Below are 13,139 nucleotides of genomic sequence, written 5' to 3'. Positions count from 1 at the left end.
TGTTACATGCAGTGATTTATTTTAATAGCGCCGTATATAGCAACAAGTTGTAATGTGACAGCTCAACAACCTGTTGGAAAATAATGCACGGCTTCGCCGTTGTGAATTCCTAATGATTTATGTAGCCTGACAAAGTCATTTCGGTCCTGGCCCCTCTTTCCTTCTGTCATAACCACACCCGGTGAAGGGGTAAATGGGAACAGGTAGGCAATGCTGTGGGCTTTTGCTACGGGAGAATCAGTCAAAACCTTCACCTTAGTTTTAAGTGTGTTAATGTACGTATAGTAGCGTTGCTTGATCTCTTCCGGATGGTGTGTTTGTAACCTCTCTGTTACAACTGTCGCTGTCCAATAAAATCTTTTATTGTGTTTTTAGAATGTGACTTTGCTTTAACGTTTTTTTTTTTTTGCATGTTGTGGTTTTTTAGCTGGGATAAAGTTAATTTTCTTCCTAGTAGGTGCTGTGTTTTGGATTTAGTATGAGAATAATGTCGATAACACATACTATTTTAGTTGGTGCTAAGTAATGCTTATATTAAGTCAAGGACTTTTTCAGCTTCCAGTAGAAGCTGAGAGGGAGCATAGATAGGACAAGCTGTCCAAAGGAACATTCCATGCTCAGTACATAAATGACATCTATAGTATCAAATATTCCTTCCTCTATCCCAGCTGAAACCAGGACAACCACAACATCATGGATCTATTGATTTTCCATAAAACTTGGGACAAAAGTTGTTCTGTAATTTTACCTAGACACTTTTCTTTCTAGAAAAATTAGTTGTGATTTTTGGTTTGGTTTTTTTTAGATTTAAGTTGCCACGGTCTTAGCTTCCTTAAGTTTTGCCTCCCTCAGCAGTATGCTGGACAGAACAACTCAATGAAGAGAGCTGTACGGCAGTAGCTTCTCTGAAAACTCCCTGTTCTGTCCCATCCTGCTTGCTGTTCAAAGTCAATTGCAAAATGCCATTTTACTTCATACGGCAGTAGCGCTGGCGTCTGCAAAACAATAACAAAACAAAAACATCAGCATAAATCTATAGTGTGGTGCTTATATTTTATTTCTCATATGTACACCTTGAATTTTGTGTCCTGGAGTAAGAGTTGGATTGCTCCATATTTTACAAAAGCAGTCTTTCTAAATCGGACCTTATTTAAGAATAAATACTTAATGCAGAGTCACTCTGGTTAAGACTATGCTGTTGTGGTCTGGCTCTTAAGGAGTGTTGGAGAGGAACATGAAAAAAGGCAGGTTTATAAGACTGGCAGAAGAAACAAACAGCACTACTTTCGGTCTCAATCTCCCTTGAACAGAATATATGTTCCCCCCCACACACACACCTGCAAAATGTTTCAAAGCTTTGCCATTTCTTCAGCCTGCGTGGGTCTTACATAGTAAATACTGAACAATGAGTTCTTCTGTCCTTTTGGTTGTACTCTTGCTAACTTTAACAGTAACAGGTTTGACGTCTTCCTGTTCTCACTAAAGCTGTACCAGTTCATAAAAGCTGGCAATTCAGAAAGACAAAAATAAGAGGAGGGAGACCTCTCTTGGTTCCTTGTTGTTGTTTTCCCCATGTAATGTAAACCGAGATCTTTCAGTAAAGTGTTGCACTAGCTGTAGGTGCCAATGTTTGTGTTTAAGGGTATGGGAAAAAGCTATCATTCCTTCCAAAACTTGTATTTTCTAAGATGATGCCAATGGCGAGGGTAGTTTTTTTCCTCTTCCTGCTTTTGTTGTAAATAGCAGTGAAGTAGCGATGATTTGCTAGCTTACCTTTGATGTTTATTTTATTACCGTTCCACTATTTGTGTGGAAAATGTACACATTGTCTCTTATCTTTATTCAAAGAACTTAAAAAGTCATTCAAATGCTGTAGGTAAACACGTCAGACATAGCAGAGGCTTTTTCACAGCCATACTTCAAGACTAGGAGTGGATGGCAAAGCTGGTTTTGCAAGATCTAAGAGGGGACAGAAGCTTGTGCTCAAAATAATACAATCACACAGATAGCTATTAATGGCTGGGAACAGGGAGCCTTTCTAAGATCAGTGCTTATCCTTCGTGTGGCTCAAGGCCCCTTCGCTGCCGCTGAGCGAGTGCCGGTTGTAAACTGACCCTTGAAATCTGTGGTGGCTCTTGCCTGAGAAAACATATGAAGGTGCTTATGTGAAGGACTGTGTGTGGTTTAAATAGAGCCATCCTGGCCCAAGTGTGAGCGACGTCAAGCCCATTGCTATTGCTGCCCATGAAACAACGAGCCAAGTCGTAAGAAGTGGCGAAATAGTCCAACTACTCCCGTCTCTCACCACTGAGAGTATATGTAACCTCAAGTCTTTTCCTGCTATAGTTTTTTTAAAAGGCATGGTATCGCCTTCAGGTTTATAAAGATTAACACAATCATCGGAAAAACTGATTCTGTTAAGTAAACTTTACATCAAAAGCGCTTTGATGTGCTGTATTATAGCAAAGCCAAACACTCCACCCCCATCACCCCAAGAAAAACCTCCAAAAACCTCTAGTGAAGCAATGTAAAAAAAATCTAATTCTTTGTTCTAAAATGAAATGTCTCTTCCTCTTTAGAGCAGCAGAGCAGGACTTTTTTTGATGTATGACCCCCTCTTTTCCTACCCAAAACAGTACCTAGTCCAAGACAAAGGGGAGAAATGCGAATGGTTGCTTGAAAATCACACGCTCAACTTTGCTTTCCATTTTCTGTGGTATTCAACTCACTTAATTCAGAAATAGTAAGAATGTGCCAATGAGTATTTGGAAGTAGGGCAGTGTGGTCCTTTGCAGTTTACTCAAGCTATGAATTCTAAAAATATTCCTTACTAAATGTAGCAAAATGCTACCCTGTCTGGTCGTTATGCGTTTGTTTTTGGTTGATCCAGTTGTGTTGTCTCCATGGTATCTTAAACCATGATATGGTTTTACACTTCAGCAAACGTTGTGCAAAGGTGTGTCACACTGCGGTCTTGCTTTTAATTTTTTTTTTTTAAATCTTTTTTCAGCCAATCCTTTTTTACCATCTTTTCTACCTTCTGCCCTTCCAGACTTCTAACTAGATTAAAGAGGGCTTCCAGATAAGATCATATGAGCACAACTGGTCAATAAAAATCTCACTGTGGTGACTGGGAAAGTCGTATAGTTAGTGGTAGGCAAGCTTATTTGGACATCTGAGATGTCCAACACACCAGCTGGACAAAGTGCTTCATCATCTCTTCTCCTTCTCCTGTAGCAAGCTGCAGGAGTGCGCTGCCTTGCCAGGAATGATGAAATTGGACAATGCAATACACTACACGAGCAACAACAGACCAGTTCAAAGAGTTCTCTTTGGATGGGCTGCTCACAGCAGGAGACGTGTCTAGCATGCGTAAATGAACTACAAAGTCTGTGAAGGTTGGCTAATTGCACTATGTATGTTTTTACAGTTGAAGGAAATCCAGCTAGAGACTGAGCTGTAAGAAAGGAGGTTAGTGGAAATTCATTTAGACCACGAGGGGAAGAGTTTGATCACTGAAGGACAATGTGTGTCTGCATGAATTCCCACATTGGGAACTCTGGGGATTTGCACTTTTTCACAGCTATTCCCTGTGGGCAGCGATTTTCTCTGTCTTTGGCAGGTACTAAGAGCTGAATTTACAATGGGGACTTCATTTCAACTTTGTTTCACACAGCCTATTTTCTTGGGAGCTGTTGTTCAGAATGAAATCTTCCCATGCCAAAAGCTTAGTATCACTTCCTCCCTGTGCCCGCTTCATGTCCCATAAAAAAGGTCTACATTTAAGCAAATTTCTTTTCTCCTGTGTACCAGATAGTGATGGAGTGGGCAGGGACAGATTTTCTCCTGGGAAGACAACGGCATTTTTGCTGTTGTTACTAATACTTAGTACCAGAAAAGTAATTCCTGGTTCCTACATCGTCCTTTCCACACAAAGATTTCACTGGTCTCCCATTTTACAGGCAAAGAGGAGTGAAGGGAAGTCCTGCTGAAAATTGTTTGGCAAGTTGGTTGCAACCCTGTCTGTAGAACTGAGTTTTTTGGAGTCCTTCTCCTGCGCTGTGTCCACTGAGGTATCCACCACGAGGCCTCATCAGAAGCGTTGGGCCATTTAGCAAGGAGCTGTCAAAATGAAGATTGCTCTGTCCTGAGACTCAGATAATTTATAGCTAATTCTCCCTTTTTACTAGAGCTATGTTAAGCCTCAGGGGCTTGAATGGAGCTCCACACCAGCATAAGATGAACCTCTCTGGAATATATTGCAGGTCTGCAGTCTGAGAAAGTACATGTCATAAAAGAGTGCAGGGTGAGGAGTGAGGTTAAGTCAACACAGTATTTACAACATATTTTGTGATGACTTAATTTAGTAACTGTCCCCATAGGCTTTTCTCATAGCTGATTATTTGCTTTCATATAACTGCACCAGGAGAGAGAAAATCCAAATGGTGATGATGGACTTACGGGTTTGTGGATCTCTTCAAGGAGATTATTTTTACAGTAAGAACAAAACGGGTATTGGAAGGCAGCACAGGTATTGATAAGTCTGGATGTAATTGTCAGGATGGAATTGCTTGCTCAGAGACAGGCCTCACCACAATTAGAAGCTATGTTGTGCTATGTTTGTTATGAAGTTATGATGCAGAAGCCATTTGGTGAAATTCTATGGCACTCTGCCAGGAATAGTGAATGTTTCTTGCTACTGGTGCCAAACAAACTTAAAAAGAAACCATCATAGCTTGTTATTGCTGGTGCCAGACCAAATATCTGTTGGCGCCAAACCTGGTATTGATGCCAGAGGCTTGCTATCACTGGCCCATGATATGAGGAAACACTGACTGAATTCTTACAATAGCCTCTTATTGCCTTTAAGTCCATGGATTGATGGAGCAGAGGGAACAACATGGTAAGAGAAGTACAGCAAAATTAAGCGAGAGCTGAAGGGCTTTGAATGTGTGATGGAGAGTCATTGAACTTTGCTAGCCCTTCCTGGAATACACCTAAGCCAACTCAAAACCGCATATATTTTACATGGGTAAACAAGTGACTAGAGATATGGAGGATATGTTTCCATTCAACTAAGTTAAAGTACTATTTATAGCACTGTGGATTAACAAATGAATCACCTTGCCAATAATATTGCAGTTGAACAGCAGTAAGTATTCAACATTCTTACTTCTGGGTTGTTTTTTTGTTGTTGTTGCTTTTTTGTTTTCAAAAAGCAGTTTCTGGGTGGAATTTATATAAGAATTAACCAAATCGGTAAATAAATAGTGGCGTAAAAAACTTGATTTTTTTTTTCTCCAAGACCAAGTCAACTGCATTCAGGAGCAGGCCGCTGGCAGCCAGACCTTCCTGTGGTAGGCAGGATTCGGCAGTAATGTCCCAAATTATGTCTCTCCTATGCATGTTCTGTCCTCCATTTGCTGTTTTCCTTTTTCCTTCCCTGCTTCAAGATCCGAGCTGTTCTCTGTCGAGCCATTTTGATCTAAACCTCCCACCCCCTGGACAGCTCCATGTCCCATAAAAAAGGTCTACATTTAAGCAAATTTCTTGTCTCCTGTGTACCAGATTGTGACGGAGTGGGCAGGGAGAGATTGTCTCCTGGGAAGACAGCGGCATTGTTGCTGTTGTTACTAATACTTGGTACTATTAGTACTAAGTATTGTACTAGCAACAGCATTGGTGTCTTTGAAAATCTGGTCCGTGCTGCTCCTTGCTTACTCCTGGGACAAGCAGCGTAGTTACACCGAGGGTACATCTATTACAGTACCTCAGGGTGGTGGCGTATGGGGGGTTTATAACCTCCAAATCACGTTCTAGAAATCAGGTGTGTTTTCACCACTTTTCAGATGGCAGAGAAATGCAGTAAAAGCTCGAGGAGCTGGTTCTTCAGCTGCTTGCAGTTCTGACAAAATCATTGGTTTTGTTGAGTTGCATGGGTTGAGTGTCTGATTTCCAGTTCCTAGGTGAGCTCTTAAGGGATTAGCTGAGTTTCAGTCTCTCGAAGGTGCAAACAATCACACTGTTGCCTCACACACGTGAAGTTTTTTCCCTAAAGATGTCAAAGTGCTTTGCAGAGAGGGTGTTGCTATTTCTGCTTTTTAAGTAAAGGTTCACAGAATTTAAATATCTTGGCCACACTTGCATGATCTAAGTCAGGAATAGGACACAGGTTTCCTAATTCCTCAACTACTGCTCTACCTACTAACCCCGTTGTTTCCCTGAACCTTTACATATACTTGAGTAGATTAATAATTAACCTCCAAGTGGGGCACTTTGAAGCAAATGTAAAATGAAACCAAACACTTGTCTTGGTTTTTAGTCATACCAGATTTGCAAGTAGGGTGTGTTTAAATGATGCAGATAGATAAAGTCTTGTTAATTTAGATTAGAGTAAAAGTCAGTGCCTTATCAAAGCTAGTGACTAATTAGGAAAACTATTACCTTTTGGAAAAGAAACAGTGGAACTATCACTCAAAATTATTTTAACTAATTGAATAGTACTAGTATTTATGATGAATAAAGGCTCGTGCAACTGCTGGGGAAAGGAGAAAGACTTAGAGCTTTTCCCAGTAATTGCCAGGGTTCTGTTTTTTTGATAATTTTGCTTTTAGAAACTTAACAGTACTTGTCATCAGTGTGTAAACATGGGGAAGGGAGGAGAGTCCTGTGAGTCATCAGGGAGCCAAACTTACAGAATTGAAGAGCTACAGCATTTGTATTAAACTTACTGCCCTCAGTCTCTTCATCTTACCAAGCCAAGAGGACAGAAAAGTGCTCGTGAACGGTTTGAAATGATCCAGTGAATCTCAGGACTGCAATAACTATGATCGGGCATTTGAGAACCTGCAAGGGTGGAAACACTAGGGCAAATTCATGGTGTGAAAAGAAAGATTACGATCAGACTGTATTTATGTTCAGACAGATACATGCAATTGTGAAGAATCATTAAATAACTGTTAACCACACCTGTACAGAGCCTCTGGCAATGCTGGCTTATACAGAGTCTCAAGAACTGCCATGTGCCTGACATCATACCTTTGCAAGGAAAGAAGAGTCCTGGGTGTTAGCCCAAGACTGGTAAGTAAAACATAGTCCACAGACTTGAGCCAGTTTAATGTCTGTTCGTGATTTTTCTGGTATGTCACACCCAGTACCCTCTCCCCTGCAAATCTGTCAGTAGTCCTGATTTGTTTGGTAAAGGCCAGGTCTTACTAAACATCTCCGAATCTGCGTTAATGCAATGGCTACTTACCCGTACGTCAGTCAGGACCGTGAGGAGGGAGTGAGTATGCATGCATGCAGGGAGTCTAGCACAAACAGCATCTTGACTTCTCTGGGGCGTGTGATTGCTGCTGTGACACACAGCTGCTTGTTTGGGTTTGGATCATTTTCCCTTTTAAAAAACATGGAGGCTTTTGGATGTTTTTTTCATGAGGGAAATGACATTTCAGAACCTTTTCATTTTTACTGTAAAAAGAAATGAAAGGGAAGCCTATGGGGAAGGGGAGCAAGCAGGGTAAAGGGAGCAGAGGAAAAGAAAAAAAGAGGGCTGGAGCAAAGCTGAAATGAAGAGACAGAGATGTGGAGAAAGTTGGAGTAGATAGCTCCAACCGAGAGCACATTGCAAAGCAGTTTCACTCAGACTGTAGAAAATTTCCAGGATGCCCAAAGATCTCCGATTTGGCTGCTTCTGCTGGTGGAATATTTTGGACTGCTCACCTCTACAGCTTTCCTCAGGCTAGGGAGTTCTCTGGGTTTTCATTTCCCATGGTGCATTTGGAAACAATCATCTTTCATCTGCATTTTCTCTCTTGGAGTATACTTTTCCCATCTTTCATGGCTAGGGGTGGCTGAGGAGTTTGTTTTCTTTTTTTATTGAAAAAAAATATAAAAAAATGCAAAAGTGAAGGTGTAGTTCTATGCCATCAGTGTGTAATTCTGGAAATTACACGCCATCAGTGTGTAATTCTGGAAAGGGGCTGCTATGCATTGGTTTGATATCTCTAATTGCAATTTCTGTACAAAATCTTTCCTTTTTCTTTTTTCTTTTTTCCCTAGTGAAAATGTCCAGCAACTGTGAAGAATAGGAGATTCTGAAACAGAAACAGAGCGTGACTGATGAACAGAGGGATTTTCAAGAAGGTGGAATAATATTTCAAAAATTTGCAGACTTCAGTATTCATTTCAGAGAAGCATAAGCCCTGGCACTTGACACTGATAGATCAGACTATGGAGATATTTACTCATCACTTACAAGAGTCCTTATTCATAACTTGATTTATTTATGCCATAGGGGTTTGGAAGACAGTCCGTTTTTACTTTCTTCAGTTGAGGTGGAGTCAATGCCAAGAAACTTAGCAAAACCCAACGTATATTAACACTTTTAAGAGTTATCGAAGTGTTGTGGGAAAAATGCTTTCCCACCATGCTACTTTAAATACCTGTCAACTCTCTGTAAGTAAATCTTGGTGACTCGGGCAGAGTTTATTTTGAAGGCAGGATGTGAAGTGGTACACCCTGTACCCTCTTACCCCCACTTCGGCCTTTAAATACACTATCATTAAAGGCTGGCCCCTTGACGAAGTTAGGTGGAGTCAAGTGCAGAGGCAAACTGAATAGGTGGGGCATTCACTCCAGTGGGCTTGAATTCAAACCTTCAAAACTTTGGCCAGACTCATCACTATTCACAGTTGAGACTTTAATTAAATGGTGTTGGATATGAGAGTTAAATGTGGAAACTCTGTACTCTATTATGCTAGCTCAGGTTGCCGAAAGAAATAGAGCCGTGCTTCTTGATTGAAGAGACAGGGCTAAATGAATAATTCGCAACAAATAATTAATCTAAATGTTTCTAAATGATTCTTACAGAATCTGATTATGGTTGAGAAAGATCCCTATTTATTAATGCCATGGGACTCCCTTTCACAAGGAGAAAGTTTATTTATATAAGATTAATGGGTTGAGGTATAGACTTGCAAGTTCTTCCTGAGTCATCAGACCCAGAAAACATGTATTTTATATTAAGGTTAATACAATCTTCCAAACGAAAGCATTTATGAGTGTACTTTAACTGATGGCTATATGATGACTGACATTCCAAAACCTCTTCTGCAAACACCTACGCTGGCATACTTTTATACATAGGAGTAATCCTAATTAATTTGAGAAAATTACTCTTGTGCATGAATGTATTCATTAGTATTTGAAACATCATGGTCTTAGTACGGTGACTCTTGCAGATAAAATCTTGATCTTTTACTTAAAGATGCCCACAACGTCCTGTCCGGTCTTTATGGCTGCCTTAGCACTAGTAAATAAAACAGTACAGCACACGGTCTTTGCCCTTGAGGGCTAAATTCTCTTCCTCCCAAAGAAATGGCCTCACGTGGCCTCATCTGCCCCATCTGCATGAGGGAACGGTCCTTCATCCATGCTGTCTCCTGAACCATATCTACGTGTTGGGTGAGAAAGTATTAGGTGACAAGGGAAAGCCCATGTCAGGGAGCTTGTTCCTAGTTACACAGTGTGGATAATCACATCCCAGCTCTTGGGTCCATGTCCTGGCTCTTTTTAGTTTGCAAGTGCAAGAATATGAATATTTGTGTTCATTTCCCATCTTGAAGATCTGATAAGGTGTTATTGTTCTCATCTGTTCTTTATAGGAAACAGTAGCACTGTTGTTATGTCCAGCAGTGTACTTTTGAGGATGTGTTGGCTGGATTTCTGTTCCAGTGGTGCTGTAGAGTCTTGCCCAAGACTGTTGCAGGGAAACCGTCTTTCTCAGTGTGTTGTGAGTCTTTGCTTCCAGAGGGAAGATCTGATGACAGCTTGAGTAATTTTTTTTTAATAAACATCATTTCAGTCTGTCACAAGAAAACTATTGGCTAAAGTATTAAACGGTTGGAAAGCTACAGTACTGAGGAGAGTTGCTTTATTTTGAATAGAGAAGAAGTTAGAGAAATTCACGGGTGAGAAGAACATAAAATCTATGAACTGGAGACATAATAGGGAGTTTGAACTCGAGATTTGTGCCTTTAACAATTTCTAAATATGTAGATTCTGCTTTGCAGGTTGTGAGATCTCAGAGCTGCTGCCTGAAATTGTAAATGCCTGCAAGTGTTGTCACACCAGGGAATTGTCATCATCTTATCCCAAAGCAGGTGCCTGTAGTACACGAAGTGATTTGCACCTTGCAGTGCCCATTGCTGTTAGCTGAAAGGAAGCCTCAGGCTTCCTGGGTGATCACCTGGAATGTATCACAGAGCTCTAAAAGTATTTAAGGTGAATTCTAAGGTGTATATCTTCTCTTAGGAAGCACCTAAAATAGAGGTACTTCAGCTTTTAGATAGTCAAGGAACTTTGCTTAATAGAGTTTAAGATAATTGATTGTGAAAAGAAAATCTTTTTTTTTTTTTGCTAATTGAACTTCATCCTGAACTTAAGATGCAATTGAACATAGTGGATTAGACTGAAATGTTGTGTAAATTGAGAGGGATTGCACCTCAAAATTTATTTGCTGCTTAAAAGCTGTATGCTGCGTTCCACCTCAATCATTGCAGTTATTCTCTTCATTTGCCTGGCTACCACTTGCTTATCATTCATTCTGATATGACTCATGCAGAAGGACATTTCACATTATAATGTTTTGTAACATCTTTCCATGAAATGCTAGAACATCGGTGCTTGCTCCAGGAAAAGGTGAGTTAATATGTGTTTTCATGTGCCCTGATGGTTGCTGTGCTTAATCAATAGTGAAAAAGGTTGTCTTCAAAAACACTGAGAGCTTTCCAAAAGTGTTCTTTCCACCATTAGTGATATGTTCCTTAATAGAGCTGGCTTAAGCTTGCTACACGCACTTTTGCACTGTATTGGTTGGTTGCCTCTTTCTGTTAGCTTTCCATGTACAGTTTAATTAGGTTGCGAATAATGGGACATGTTGTCAGATGGTATGGATTTACTAACTTCAGTGAAGTGTTGTGTGATGAACTAGTTAAAGATCTGGACAATAACTTACACATTCTTTGTATTTAACTGTCTCTGTGCATTTTGGATGAAGATAACTGCTGGCGTATGTGATGGCAACTCTATTGCCAAAAGAGGTGTGTCTGTTTATGCCAGTGAGTTGCTTGACTGTTGGTATAAATATAATAGCATGGTAATTGCTGGTTATAGATACAATAAAGATCAAACTATTTTCCATACAGAATGCTTTTATTATCCTGGAAGAATATCTCTTGTCTTTTCATGTGAAGAATGCTAACCAAGAGCATGACACTTCAGAGTTGGAAACTAGAGTAAAAACAACATAATGCTTTATTTCTGCAAATAATCTGTATGTGTAATTTGCCCATGATCTGTGAACAGTGTTCTCAGGTGTCCTGTTACACAATTGACTTCTCTTGGCCAAAAAAACAACAACAAAAAGACCCCCTTTATAATGTCTGCAATGCTCATGCTTGCTAGCTATGGAAGAAAAATGGTATGTTTTCTCTTTTCTGATTACATAATGTATGGAATAAATTAATCTATTGCAACCCCCCTGCCATGGGGGGTTGGAACTAGGCTATCTTTTAAGGTCCCTTCCAACCCAAACCATTCTATGATTCTGTATGTGAATAATAGGGAAAATGATAAATACGCTAACAATATCTCCTCTTAAAATTGTTTTTCTTATGTATCTGGCAATTGAAGTCTAGTCTGATCTCTTAGAAAAGCAAATAAAATGTACACATGGATAGAAGTCACACTGTTCACAAATGTTTTCAGATGGAAGCTGGCTTTTAACAGCAAATGGTAATCCAACGTTTTCCTACTCTATTCAGTTCATGCTTCTCACTGGAAGGCGTACGCGGTATGACACAACATGTTGTGACTCCCCAGCAAAATGTTGCAATACACATTGGTCAAAGTATGTAGTATTTCAGAGCTATGCATAATTTGTGATTGCAACAGTCCCAAATAGGATACCAGCAATGGGAGCACATAAAATGTGCCCAGTGTTTCCATCTCATTCATAATTTTGACTCAGCAGTTCCAGCTGATTGTTAATAGTTTCTCCAACAAGCCTGGATTGACTAAGTGAATTCACTTGAACGTACTCAAGTGGTTTCATTAACCTTGGCCTATGCAAAAGTGACTTTTTAAATTGGATTCACTGCACTAGTCTTGGTGCCTGTGCTGTTGTGTATTGCATCAAGCAACAAAATAAGCAAGAAACAAAGAGGTAAAAAATATTATTTAAACTGGAAGTGAGGCAGAATTCATTAAAAAAAAAAATGCAGCGTGTTCATTATAGGATTTGCTAATGCTCGCAAGTTCTTCCAGCTAAATTTAATGTATGCAAATGATTATTTACGAGCAGTTATTATCAACAATACTAATAACTTCAATACTAGTAATAATAGCGATCTGGACTAATTAACTGTTTTGAATTGAGTTTTGTAATTTTTGCAAGTTTTCTCAATTTCATGTGCACTAAACAAAATCAGTCCTGTTGGCTGACACAAAACCCTGTTTCATAGAATAGGATTCTGGGTTTAGAGGCAAGTTTTGAACCAGAATAAAGAGGTGGCTGAGAAAGGTTCTGCTTGTGCCAACAAAATGGATAGAGGAATAAAGTCGACATAAATGCATTCAGGATGTTTTCTCTGTTCATGTGAAACCAATACATTCTGGTAAAGTGCAAAAGTTGAGAGTTTTGTACTGGAAACGCTGTATTTTGATGGTTCCAAATGGTTTGGGGGGATGTAATTGTTTTGGTTCTTTTCTGTCTTTCTGGTTGGAAAGAAAACAATTTTATGATATACAGGCAGGGGTTTGGGTTTTTTTATTCCTTCCTGGCTGTGGGGAAAAAAAGAAGAAAAGAAGAGAAATCTTGACCAGACTATAAACAGAAAGTAGAAGGCAAGTTCATGGGAACACAGAAAAGGGGATGTCCTAGCTTTTACAACGATCTATTAAAAATGGTTTTAGGATGGCAATATTGTGTGTTAGTCTGCAGATTCTGTAGGACCTTCTTCTGTCTATTTGGGCAGTGAGGTACCATGCACATGAGCCCTATGTAAGACACAAAAATAAGTGTGAATGATAGCAATGCAGATAATATTGCTTCTTATAAATAATAATTAATGCTAATT

The sequence above is a fragment of the Chroicocephalus ridibundus genome, chromosome 2 (assembly GCF_963924245.1).
Source record: "Chroicocephalus ridibundus chromosome 2, bChrRid1.1, whole genome shotgun sequence".
NCBI lineage: Eukaryota > Metazoa > Chordata > Aves > Charadriiformes > Laridae > Chroicocephalus > Chroicocephalus ridibundus.
This window is presented reverse-complemented; position numbering follows the sequence as displayed.